The following is a 12313-nucleotide window of genomic DNA, read 5'->3' as shown; positions in this document are numbered from 1 at the left end:
AATGCAAACACGTCTCTTTAATGAACGAGATAATTGCAAACCCAGTTGTATACAACATAAAATTTGTGAATGCAGATAGTTGTACGATAGTGTATTTGGATTAGTTCAAACTCTCATGTTATCATACGTTTTAATTAGGTTTTAAAAACTAAAACCCACCAGTTGTTTATTGATGTCTGCTGTGTTGGTAATCGGCAAATATTCTTTTAATAACACAGTCTCGACGATAAAAAGAAATAAGAGGCCTCCTATCAAACAAACAAGACGATAATTTTCTTGAAAACGCATTATTTTCTTTTTGATCTTAATATTTTAAAATAACCATTTAGCAACTTCATATCACCTACAACATGTCGTCTCTTGTTCAAAACTTCCAAAAAACATAACTAAACACAAATGTTATGGTGAAACAATGAAGGACCATCTCATGCCAAACGCCGTACATACCATGACATCCATCCTTCAATCAGCTCCCAGCTACATTCTTCAAAACCGACACATGAACCATGCCCCTTCGAGTTATTATTTTAGACTCAAAATTTGAGGTTCAAATAAAATAAAATAATCCACCTTTTGGGCTTATAAAAAAATAGAAAAGAAAATTCATCACACCTCTCCATCCTATTTGTAACAATGTTTTACAGTGTTAACCATCACTCATGGCATGACTTTTTGACAAACACCTAAACCTCATCATGAATAAGACCTCTTGCAGTTTTGGGGTTTAAAAAGATGAAGTGAATGTTTATGAATATTTCTGTTACTTTTGGATATTTGAAAAGGACGCTTTGAAAAACCAAAACATTTACCTCCTTAGGTGCTTCATGAAGATGACCACATCAATGCGGGCCCCTTGATTCTTCGACTCGTCTCCAATGCTACTACGGATGCTTCAAGGTGAAGCACTTCAATTGATTCATAATGTTGATGAACTACACTGAGGTGGTAGTTTTAACCCAATGATAAGTCAATACTGATTGTTATTTTTCCCAAACGGGTCAAACATGGCGAAAATAGATTTGGCTCAAAACTTGACAATCCGCAGATGTCAAAAATTCTAACCAAAAAGGATTTGAAGCAATTCATCTTTTAAACTCTTTATCTTAAAAGAGTATTAAGATCTTTCGTGTCATGAACTAAACTACCTCAAAACATTTCTGAGTAAAAAGTTTTTAAAATGGACATATTGGTAGAGCTATGGCATGTATCCATTTGAACCACATTTGAGAAAAGGAATAACCCGCGTTAACTTATCAACACATAAATAGGTCAAAACTACCACTTCTAATTTTTCCAAACTATTGATATTGAGGAGTACTTTTCAATGTTATAAATCTATTAGGTACATAGACATGCACTTCAATTTTTTCCGAGACAAGGTTTCTTGAATTATTGGCGAGTTTTGAGCCATAGCAACTTTTGACCGGTTTGAGGAAAATAGTAATTCACATTGATTCATCATTACATTCAGGGGTCACAAAACAATGAGTCTTTTTTCCAAACTTGTGATAGTAAAGAGTGGAATCCAAATTGTGACCATGAATGTATTGATGAGTCAACACCAGTTACTCTTTTCTCAAATTGGTCAAAACTCTGTCATCATGTTGAATTCAAGAACCTCACCTAGAAAGAATTTGGCGTGCTTCTTATCTAAGCACTCAAAAGGTTGCTAATATTAACAAGCAATCCTCACGATCAAGAGTTCAATAAAATTTAATAGTGGCGGTTCTGAAATTGAAAAGCACCTCATGATCAAGTATCAATACAGATTATTAGTGTGTTACCCAAACGTGCCAAATGGGCCAGAATTTGTAAAATAAATGCATGTTTCTTTTCATAAAATCTAACTAGAAAGAATTTAAAGCCTTTAAAGTCCATGTATATTCAAAAGATTCACCACACTGAAAAGTGCTTCTCAAGATCTCGAGTTCCAACAAAATATAAAGGCGGTATTTTTGGCCAGTTAACAGATCGAATGGGTTACAAATATCCAAAATGGATGCATGTCAAAACTTGACAGTATCCATTAGATCTATAACACTTCATGTCTATCAGGAGCTTGAAAAAATAAGTCAGGATTACGATCCATTAAATTATTGACGGGTTGACATGGGTTATTATTTTTTAAAAAGGAGTCAACAGGTCAAATTGTCCATTTCAAGCTCCCTTCCAGAGAAGAATCTAAAGCGCTTCATGACTATGTACTCTTCAAAATCAAGAGTTTCAAAAGACTCAAGTTCAAGAGTTGTAAGAAAATTATTGATGTAGTGATGAGTAAATATGTATTAATATTTTCTCAAGCAGGTCAAATGGGTCAAAATTTGCTAAAACAGATGTGTCAAAACTTGATAAGACGGATGCCTGCCCACATGCAATTGAAGGGCATAAAATCTCCTTAGCTGTTTTATTACAAAATTAATTACATTATGTCATTACTTCTTTATACAGTTTGAAAATGAGTTTGCACGTCAGCCAAACAATTTGAATGAAGTTGTACATTACCTGAAACAGCCACTGGCGTAGGATGATTTACGAGTTGGCCCGTGCGCAACCAAATACAAAACAGATACACCAGATAATAAGCCAATAAATAAGATACAATTTTAAAAGGATTTTATGCGATAACATAGCATAACTAGAGGCACAAAACCATAGAAGGTTAGAAACTACTAATAAAATGCATCAAACATTTTAAAACACCAGTCATGAGTTTGGAAGCATATCAAATTAAAATACTACAGAGTTTTTTAAAATAGACCATAAAACAAAGTAGATAAAGAAAATACAAGTTTTGTTTTTTATTCTGCTAGGCAAATCATAGAGTTTTTTTGCTAAGATATAGTAAAGACTTCATTTGCATGACTGGCTGGAACTTCAGAAGAATCAGCGGATCCAAAACAAAAAGATTCATGCATCTATGGGTGAATCTGCACAACGAATTGTAAAAACCATAAAAACTTGATTTCAAAAGTAACAATTCCAGCAGAAAAAACTTGCTCAAATAAATAGAAAAGCATACCCAAACCCCTTTAAAATACTCTTAAGCTTGTGATACATGTAACCAACTAATAATAAAAGGTAGAAATATTAACCAAACTTGACAAGGATACTAGTTTCGGGTAAAATTACTAGTTTGTATGTTGAAACCAAAGAATATTACAGTATTGCCATATAATTTGAACTTCCATAATTCTTTCTGTTTTTTGTAACAAATCTTGGAACAGTTACTTTTATTTATTTTGCCTCTAAAAATAAACTTTTCAAAATCAGGTGACTATTAACTCAATTTCCAAACATAATGTATGCAAATAAGAGAAGAATATTAAAGTGTTTATGCATGTATGCATGTAAATTTGGATAGTTTTATAAAAAGTCTTACTTTGAAAGAAAACAACTAGCATGCTACTTTAATGTTACTAAGGAACTTGAATAGATTTATAAAAGTTTAGTAGCCTTTAACTATATGCAACAATGTTTACTATGTAACCCTAAAGATAAAGCATATGTTTAAAGTTCATAGAGAGAATCCTTGACCAAATTCTACTTATTGTGTAGTAAATAGTAATTGGTAAAGATCTGAGATTTTATCCATCCTAAGATATTTTCTCGTAAACAAATACCTGCTAAAGGTAACAAAGGCAATACAAGATGATTAAGCTAATGGCTAGTTATTCCAGGGATTTATTACACAAACAAGTATCCTAAGTTGACATAATAGATTGCGAAGCAACTACTATAATCACATGAACATGCAAAAAGCACAAGCAGTCAAGAACATAAAGAGATAATTGATTAACACTTACTGAACACAAAAGAACCTTAAATCAAATCAGTTATCCTTGCCTCATATAAACTACATCTCACCAAAACTAATTAAAAATGTCTACTTGCGTAGTTTTCTTAACCATATTCTTCTAAAACAATTACATGGCCTTATTTGTACAAAATAGCAGCACTCGAAACTTAAAGACAGACACACACACACAAATGTCGGGTTTTATAGTCACAGCAAGTAAAATCCCCTTCATTTTTTTAAAAGTTTAACTCGGTACACCAAACTCTACAACTTTTACTACAAACGCAATATGCAGTTGTGCATGCAGTAATTTCTTTAGCAAACAGATTACTTCCTCTTTCTAAAACACAAAAACAATCAGAAATGCAACAACCATGCTGTTACCATCATTAAAATATTCAGATAGCATCAGTAGTTAGGTACACAACCTTATATTTGAAAAGTAGGCACATCTTCAGTTAAAATAGAGCTCTTGTAAAGTGTAGATTAATATACAAGTCACCTAATTTTAGTAATTATGTTACCCTTACCAGAATTAATCAGTAAAACAAATAGCAACTTGTCATATTAGACAAACACAGTAACTAGCAATCATACCAATATTTCACAAAAGAAAGAATATCACCTTTTACTCACCTAGTGACCCTGACCCATGTAAGATGAACCCCCTTGTGGCCTGCTGCCTCCTTGACCCATCTGTGGATTAGCATACCCGCCTTGCTGGTATCCCGCACCGCCTTGCGTCCCATACCCCGGATTGCTCCCAACATGCGGCATCCCCTGCGGGTTCGCAGGCGCACCAAGCCCTCCCAAAAGATTAGTAATCCCAAGCCCCGCCCCCTGCGAAACAAGAAGCGCAGTCAACGCCTGCCCCAAAACAGGAGTCAACGCCGGTGGAGTAATAGGCGGCGTGTAACCCATAGGCGGCCCCGACGACGCCATCAAATGACCATGGCTTTGCCCTGCACCGGTTCTTCCACCCGAAAACTTCGCCTTCTTTGACGGCTGATGATGATGATGCCCGCCACCAAACTGCTGGTGCTGACCAAACCCCTTAACCGGTTTCGGCCCATCAACCGCCTTCTGGCAGTTCAATGTATGCCCTTCAAACATCTTATGCGGCTCTTCCAACGCCCTCTTCGCACTCTCGACGCTCTTATACACAAAAAGAGCAAACCCCTTCGGCTTCCCCGTCTGCTTATCCAACCCCAGCGGCCCCTCCTCAATCTCCCCAAACTTGGAAAAGAATTCCGTAAGCTTCTGCGGGTCAATCTCCGCCGCCACATTACTCACAAAAATCTTCCTCTGCGTATACTCGGACACCATGGGCTGGTTGGGCGGAGGCGCAGGAACCGGGCCCGCAGACGCCAGCTGGCACGAAGTAATCCTGTTCCCAATCTTCTTCTGCGGCTCCTTCAAGGCGTTCCTGGCACCGGCCCGATGCTTAAACAATATAAAGCCGTAGCCTTTGGACTTGCCGGTGTTCTTATCGACGACAGCTTTGCAATCCTCAATCTCCCCGAACTTGGAGTACTCGCTAATTAAAGTCTCGGTAGTGGTGTCCCAACCTAACCCATGCACGAATATCTTTCGGTGAGCGGGATCGGCATCGGCGATCTTCTCGACGCTGGCGATTAAATCCGGGTAGCGGGTAACAGCCTCCTTCATTAGCAACACAAGTTGTTCTTTGGAGAATGGTTCCAGAAGCTTCTCGACAGGCTCGTCGGATAAATCCTGGCCGTTGGTTTCGATCTTGACGTTGACGTTCTGTTCGTCTTCTTCGTCTTCTTCTGGGTCTTCTTCTTCTTCTTCTTCTGGGTCATCTTCTTGTTCGTTGATTTGTGGGTTTTCTTCGTCCTCGTGATGTTGGTCTTCTGGTTCTGGATCTGGGTGTTCCTCCTTAACGGCGGCGGGTGGTTGGTCTTGTGGCGGAGGTTGGGAGGCGCGAGTCTTTCGTTTCTTGGCCATGGCGGAGGCTAGGGTTTGGGGTGGATCGCTAGGGTTTGGTTTATCCTTTACCTAATTGGGTTTGGGTGATTGATGGGTGTCGGCAGATAGGATTTTAACTTTGCTTGCACGGATATTTTATACTCGCCTCCTTTTTATATATTTCTCTTTTTTTTCCACACGTAGAATTAGATTTTTGATTTTTTTTTCTAATTAGGGCCGGTATGATTGGGTGGTTGCATGTTGGTGTGTGGCCGGCCTTGGTTTGAAACCCTATAGGTTTCTTTGAAATGCATAACCCCTGATTTACGGGTTCTCGAAGGAACCTTCTCTCCTAATGTCATTTGGCTTGACGCAGACATGATAAAACCCTCGTGTGACTCATATTCAAACTGGCGACCTTCTAAAGGATCATAGTTCTTATCTTCAATGTCAATTAGAATTTTGATCTATAAAATTAAAATTAATATTTTTTTCCTGAAAAACTAAATATATTTGTACACAATGGTGATTGAACCCATAAGTTATCAGTTTGTCATGTTTATTTCTCATCTTTATAACACACTATAGAATAGTAACCATATTTCAAGTTTGTTCCAATTAAGTTACTCATATTTTGTTTTGTCCCAATCAAGTCACTCAACTTTCAGTTTGTCTTAATTAGGTCACTTAAATTTCAATTTGTGTTGTAAAACGAAAGGGGCAACTACTATATCATCGTAAATGATACATTTATTAATAAAAAGTAGAAAAATGTTGATTTTAATGACGTTTAAGTTCTTTATAAACATAAAATATGAAGGTAACAAACATAGTATTAGAACATTTATTTAAAGTTGAGTGACCTAATTGAGCTAAAATTGAAAGTTGAATGACTTAATTGAGAGACATTGAAAGTTGAGTGACTTAATTAAGACAAAATTGAAAGTTTAGTGACCTAATTAATTAAGACAAAATAAAATATGAGTGAGTTAATTGAAATAAAATTGAAAGTTGGTTACTATTCTATGAAGTTGTCACCTACCATTATATATGCCTTATGTTTACCCAAATACTCACAAAATTTGTATTTATCTTTACCAACTTTAACTTTACCATCTTGATTTCTAAAAATTATGATCGTTGTCATTTTACTTCACATGAACGCATTCTCAATGGGTTTCTCGTATTTACGTGAGTGTATTCTCCATTTTTTAGGGTATGGTTGTGAGTACATGATAGAGAAAATTTACTGTTTATGGTTAAATTTGGAGAAACACTGTTCACACTCTAAAATTTTTTAATATTTTTTTTAAAGTGGTTGTGAGTGGAGGAAAGAAAAAAAGTAATGATAAAAGTATAAAAAATATTATTTAATTAAAAATAAGTGAGAAAATATAGTGAATTTTAACCTAATTTTATAGATAGACATATAAAATGAATTGAGTCTTAAGCATTTGATTTTGGTTTACTCAAAGTGAATCTTTTGGGGTGGGGTGGGGAACCACCATGAACATAAAATTGATTTATTTTTTGTAACCTTTTCATACGCAATATTAATATATTAGATCATCAAATGTGTTGTCTGTGAACCCAAATACAAGTGGTCGGTGTATGTAGGCATTACTTTGAAATTGAAACATGCTTTGAAGCAAACGCGAGGTGGGAGAAAATAGAGCGTAGTCATCGAATAACTCTAATGATGTCGTATAATTGTTAGCATCTTTGCATACTTGTAACTAGCGATGGCAATATAAATGAGTTTGGGGTGGGGGTGGAGGTGGAGGGTGGGTTAGAATGGGTTTGAGTCAAGATAAATTTTTAAAATAGAGGGATTAGGATGGGTATGGATCGATATGGGTAAAGTTAATCCATCTTGACCTAGGTAAATGTTAAAATACTAAGGTAGCGTTTGGTATGCTGGAATAACAGGGGGAATGGAATGATTCATTGCGTGAGAATGAAAAAATTGGTGTTTGGTTGCTCAATGGAATGGAATCATCCATTACACATGGAATCTTATTCTATCAAAACCATTCATTCCCACCCATTTTTTTTTCATTCTAGTCCTCCTTCACCCTACTTTCTCAACAACACCACCACCACCACAACTGCCATAAGCACCACCGGAACCTCCACCGCCGTCGCCACCACCACCATTAACGTTACCACCGCCACCGTTGCTGCCAGCAACGTCGTCATAACCACCGCAACCATTATCACCACCGTAGCCTGACCATCACCGCCACCACCACTGTCGTTGCCTGACCACCACCATCGTACCATTGCCATCACTACCAATGCTACCACCGCTTGACCACCGCCACCCCTGCCACTCCGCCACCACCATTTTCGTCACTGGAGCTACCACCGTCACCATTATAGTTTTTTTATTATTTCTTTTTTGTAAAAAGTATTTTGAGATACGAGTATTTTTAATATTTCTATTTCATTTCTACAATTCTTTTTGGATACCAAACAACATAAGGTAATAATTCATTTTATTCATATAAGTTAACCAACCAAGACAAAAGAATGTAACAATCTATTGCATTCCCTTGTTCATTCCATTCCTTCTCTCATTCCATTCCCCCTTCATTCTATTACCTCCAACCAAACATACCCTAAAGGTTTCAAAAATCCTCCAAAAAAATTAATAAAAAAAGCAATCACTCAAAATATAAATCAAAAACGTAAAATGTAAAATAACTAAAATGTTTTCCCCGTCATTCTTGTTCATTAAAAAAACAGTTTTGTCTCGGTCCAGGTTTGATTTTTTCGGGGGTTTTTTCCGGTTTGGTTTTGCTTTTCATTTTGGTCGGTTTCGATATCTGTTCGATTTCGATTTTGTCGGTTTCTATTCGATTTCGTGGGGTTTGCTTGAAATAAAATTGGTTAAGCTTGTTTTAGTCCATTCTAACCCATAAATAAACTCATTCTAACCTACAATCAAAAGTCATTAGCATTTTCCCAACTCATTTTGACCTTCTTCTAAAATTCTTTTAATCCATCCTAACTCATTTAAAAGTTATTCATATTAACCCAAACGACTCATTTTGATTTGTTTTGCCACCCTACTTGTGACTATAAATAACATTATGTGTTTTATTACTTAATACCATCCAAAATGTAATGATGTTGAGGTCACACATTTCCTTAACCTAGCGTCTTTTGTGAACAAATAATGTAGAGCCGAAATAGAAAGAGTAGTGTCATAAAGCGTAACGTTAAATAAAAATATGTGAAACTTGTACTTGTATACATTGTGCGTAATATTAAAAGTTAAAAGTAACTAGTGAGTTACCCGCGTGTTACGCGGGAAACTGGTCTGTAAAACCCAGGGTCTGCAGTGGCGACTTAACACGATTTCGGTTGGTATTGGCTACGTTTGATATAGTACCAGAACTAAATCTGAAAATTAATTCGTCAAATTAAAATATTTAAAATAAGAAACCAAAAAAAAAGTAGCGGAACTCATATAGTGTATTATAAACAAAATTAACATATTTATTCGGTCGGTTACACCTGAGCGTTACGACGATAAGTCGACACGAACTCGGTCTCTAAAGCTAGCGTGTACCCGGTTAAGACAACATAGTCTGGCAGAGTGAAGCAACGGGGGTCTCCAAATTAGAGAGGGGGTGGCATAATCACAAAAAAAATGTCAGCGTTCTAAATAAACGATGTTTATTTGGTCGGTAAAAGTCCGACTTTTAACAATTGGATTTACATAAACATGTTTTAAATATTTTTTCAAGAAAAAAAAACATTATCCAAACCTATATTCTAAATATTTGTTAACCAAATCATGTTTTTAAACGGGTTTCATGGCCCACCACAATGATGCGATGTTGGAAAAATAAATTTGTCTAGGAAAGGAATTGAGCCCAGGCAAATAAAGGATAGACAGAATTACAAATTTTGTCCTTTAAAATAAGACGAATTACGGTTCGTGTCCTTTTCTAAGTTTCCTTGCAGGCGGTGTACTTTAAACTTTTTTTTCCTACAAGTTATGTCCTTTACGCTAACTGGGTTAGAAAAACTCTGTTAAATCCCATCACGTGAGAAGCATGTGAGGGTAGTTTTGTCTTTTTGCCTACCCTGCAACAACTTCTTCTTCTTCTTCTGTTTCTGTACCTTCACTAACACCATCACCTGCCATCACCCTTCCTTAACTATCACCCAACCTTAACCACCTGCCACCATCGAATCTAGCACCACCATCCCTAACCGTTCGCCACCGTCGCATCAAGCACCACCTCTCCGATTTGCTTCTAAACTAAGAACATCAGAAGTTCCATTGAACCCCCGATTCACTGTTCACCCCGATTCACTGTTCACTCCGGTGCCAGTCTACCGGTGCCAGAGCCGTAGGTGTAACTGATGTCAAAACGACTGTTATGTTTGGATTACTGCTTTCGATTGATTGCTTGAAGCATTAAAAGATTTGGGTTTTTTTGTTCGGTGATTTTTAGAGTTTTGCCAATTAGAGTTTAATCACTTGAATTGGGATCTGTATGCTGCAAGTTTAAGTTAATTGAGTGAAACGGCTTCTGGGCTTGTTTTATTTTTGTGTAGTTTATCGTTTTCGAAAGCTAATTAGGGTTTTGAGGATCAAATTACTCGATTCAGTCAGAACCCAGATACCTAAACAACTGATATACGGGGTTTAATTCGTCGTCGGTAGCGTGAAAAATTTGGGTTTTTTTGTTCAGTGATTATTAGGGTTTTGCTGATTAGAGTTTAATTAGTTGAACTGGGATCCGGCCGCCTCGAGTTTGGGTTCACCTACGGCTCCGGCCGCCTCGAGTCTCGCGAAACCCTTGTCGGTGAACCCAACCCACGTGTTCAACGCCGCCGGAGTGAACAGCGAATCGGGGAAATAAGTGAATCGGAGGTTCAATGGAACTTCTGATGTTCTTAGTTTAGAAGCAAATCGGAGAGGTGGTGCTTGATGCGACGGTGGCGAACGGTTAGGGATGGTGGTGCTAGATTCGATGGTGGCAGGTGGTTAAGGTTGGGTGATAGTTGAGGAAGGGTGATGGCAGGTGATGGTGTTAGTGAAGGTACAGAAACAGAAGAAGAAGAAGAAGTTGTTGCAGGGTAGGCAAAAAGACAAAACTACCCTCACATGCTTCTCACGTGATGGGATTTAACAGAGTTTTTCTAACCCAGTTAGCGTAAAGGACATAACTTGTAGGAAAAAAAAGTTTAAAGTACACCGCCTGCAAGGAAACTTAGAAAAGGACACGAACCGTAATTCGTCTTATTTTAAAGGACAAAATTTGTAATTCTGTCTAAAGGATAAGGAAACATCTAACAACACCCTAGCCACTCAGCTAGAACCAAACCTCTATTTTTGTGCACAAATATCTAATTAATATATGTGAAAAATCCTTGAACCAATTTCACTTATGTGGCACCGACTGTCAACTTTACTTTATACTAGTGATTTACCCGCGCGTTGCGCGGTAAACTCAGTCGGTAAAACCTGGGTGTTGAAGCGACGAGTCAACGTGAATTTAGTCGCTATTAGCTACGTTCATTACGATACTTAACTATAACTAAAAAATAAAAATAAAATAGAGGTGAGCTAACGGGACAGGTAGTCCAGACATACAACACAAAACCTTTAACAAAGGTCAGTGTTTCACCAAACTTTAAAAACAAATTCATTTTACACTAATTCTATAATACAACTTAATTAACATACATAAAGAAAGTATAATACAGATAGAAAATGAGCGGATACAGAATTACTAACTTCGCAAACGTCACCTTGATCAGAACGAAGGAAACCAGCCTCAGTCAAGACCTGCGAAAAATAAGCAGAACATCAACACTTACTAACAAAAAATTTCAACACTTAATAGTTAAATAAATATCTAAAGTGAGTCCTAACTGTGGCGCCAAACATGACAGTTACTTATATATAGATAATAGATAATTTGATTATATTATTTTTCTTAAAGCTAATTTTCAAGCAGCACATATCATAATACTCAAAATTAGTGATATCTTAACAATATATATATACAAGGCATTGATATTAACACACTTCGTTTCGATGCAAAATAAGAGAGTAAAATTGGCTTAAATTTATGCTTATAAATGTGTTCAAAATGAATTTAGATGTTGATAATCGGTGGAAGCATTATAAAATTTAAATTATTGATGTAATAGTTCAAGATATTTTGTATAAGTATAACCAAGGTCAAATTAAAATAGACGGTCCAAATAAATAATATTTATTTATTTTGGAAGAGAAGACCTCCCAAACAACCAACCATAGAGAAACAAGTTAGCCTAGCCATGTAAACAAGGCTAATGTAGTCAAACAAAACCGATATGGTGATCTAACTATAAGAAGTAAAAAAGGTTTGATATCTGGTTGTTATTTGTTAGTTTTGTTATATGGTTGGGTACAACATTACATGTGTAATTTACTAACAAAAAGTAAATTAGAAAAACAAAAACTAATATTGTCGGTCCTCGTTGTTGCATAAATCGCAAATTTGACGCCTAACCTGTATCCAAGATGCATTGTCATGATCATCAAACAAGTTATCGCAACAAACAAGGGCAATTAAT

At 36.5% G+C, this 12313-nt stretch overlaps 1 protein-coding gene and 1 pseudogene across 2 annotated transcripts in view; one reads left to right on the top strand and one right to left on the bottom strand.

Moving 5' to 3' along the window:
• The window catches only part of LOC143529397 (histone deacetylase 14, chloroplastic-like), a 165347-nt gene that overhangs the window by 16415 nt on the left and 136619 nt on the right, over positions 1–12313 (top strand). The gene's annotated exons all lie outside the window — the stretch shown is intronic.
• On the bottom strand, positions 2780–5784 carry LOC143529417 (UBP1-associated protein 2B pseudogene; annotated as a pseudogene). The gene is made up of 2 exons (XR_013134652.1): positions 4422–5784; positions 2780–2927 (listed from the first exon to the last, which is right to left on the bottom strand). The product of XR_013134652.1 is annotated as a UBP1-associated protein 2B pseudogene (transcript).

This window comes from Bidens hawaiensis, unplaced genomic scaffold, assembly GCF_021521415.1.
Source record: "Bidens hawaiensis isolate Kalapana, Puna unplaced genomic scaffold, B.hawaiensis_p1.1 tig00008539_1, whole genome shotgun sequence".
Taxonomy (NCBI): Eukaryota; Viridiplantae; Streptophyta; class Magnoliopsida; order Asterales; family Asteraceae; genus Bidens; species Bidens hawaiensis.
This window is presented reverse-complemented; position numbering and strand designations above follow the sequence as displayed.